Source organism: Bison bison, unplaced genomic scaffold (genome assembly GCF_000754665.1).
Source record: "Bison bison bison isolate TAMUID 2011002044 unplaced genomic scaffold, Bison_UMD1.0 scf7180017864371, whole genome shotgun sequence".
Classification (NCBI taxonomy): Eukaryota; Metazoa; Chordata; class Mammalia; order Artiodactyla; family Bovidae; genus Bison; species Bison bison.
This window is the reverse complement of record NW_011494943.1, coordinates 1,286,610-1,288,044: the sequence shown is the minus strand read 5'-3', so window position 1 is coordinate 1,288,044 and position 1,435 is coordinate 1,286,610.

The following is a 1,435-nucleotide window of genomic DNA, read 5'->3' as shown; positions in this document are numbered from 1 at the left end:
GAAGAATTGATGCTTTTGAACTGTGGTGTTGGAGAAGACTCTTGAGAGTCCCTTGGACTGCTAGGAGATCCAACCAGTCCATCCTAAAGGAAATCAGTCCTGAATGTTCATTGGAAGGACTGATGCTGAAGCTGAAACTATAATACTTTGGCCACCTGATGCAAAGAGCTGACTCATTTGAAAAGACTTTGATGCTGGGAGGGATTGAAGATGGGAGTAGAAGAGGTAACAGAGGATAAGATGGTTGGATGGTATCACCAACTCAATGGACATGGGTTTGGGTAAACTCCGGGAGTTGGTGATGGACAGGGAGGCCTGGTGTGCTGCAGTCCATGGGGTCGCAAAGAGTCAGACACGACTGAGCGACTGAACTGAACATGGATGACACAGAGTCAAGTCCAACTTAGCCTTGGCTGTTGAGGGAGGAGAGGGTGGGACCATGGAGAGAACAGCATGGAGACATATACACCAACTTAGTAAAACAGTGGGGATTTGCTGTATGACCAGGGAGATCGAACTGAGGCTCTGTGACAACCTAGAGGGGTGGGATGGGGTGGGAGGAGGGAGCGAGTGTCCGGAGGGAGGGGACATGTGTATACTATGGCTGATCCATATTGATGTGTGCAGACGGCATCCTGGCAGGGAGCCTTCCCCAGAGCCTGACCCTCATCTTGGACTTCCAGCCCCCAGAACGGCCGGAGAGCCGTTGCTATTGTTCATCGGTCAGCCCTGGTGATGTGCCAGGGCAGCCCATAACGAGGCAGGCGTCATCGGTGGAGGGTAGGTGTCTCTCCTCATCAGAAAAATCCACCCCTTGCCGACCCCCAAGGAGGGGGACCTGGCTGACCGGGCGATCCTGGCGGGGCGAGGAGTCACTCTGCTGCACTGATGGAGTGCACACCGCAGCCTCGAGCCCGAGGTGCAGCTGGAGAAGCGGGATGCACAGGCTTGTCTAGGCCGGCACTGCGTGGATTTCGGAGACCGAGGAGTTTGGGGAAGGTGGAGAGACGGGGCGGGGGTCGGAGCAGGGATGGCACAGGCAGCGTAGCGACAGCCTCGCGGTGGCGCAAATCAGCAAATTCTAGATTGTTGAGCTCGAAGGCATGGGGGTCTCCTCGGGGCATCACAGACCACGACGCCCGCGGAGGGCGCAGCAGGTCCACAGGGACTGCCTCCCCCAGGGCGCACACCCTCCCAGAGCCAGACCCCGCTCGCAGCCCCGGGCGAGGGCCGTCACAGAGCATGTGCGCCCCGGGTGCCAGATTTTCTGATATTTCAAGAGCAGCCAGAAATCTGGATTTCCATTTGAAATCTCCCCCATCTGAAATGTTGGAAACGAATTCAAAATGTTTTGGATACTACGCGAGCCAAATAACCCACATCTGCGGGCCAGACGCAGCCCTGGAGTGCACGCCAGAAGACGCCGACACAGGAG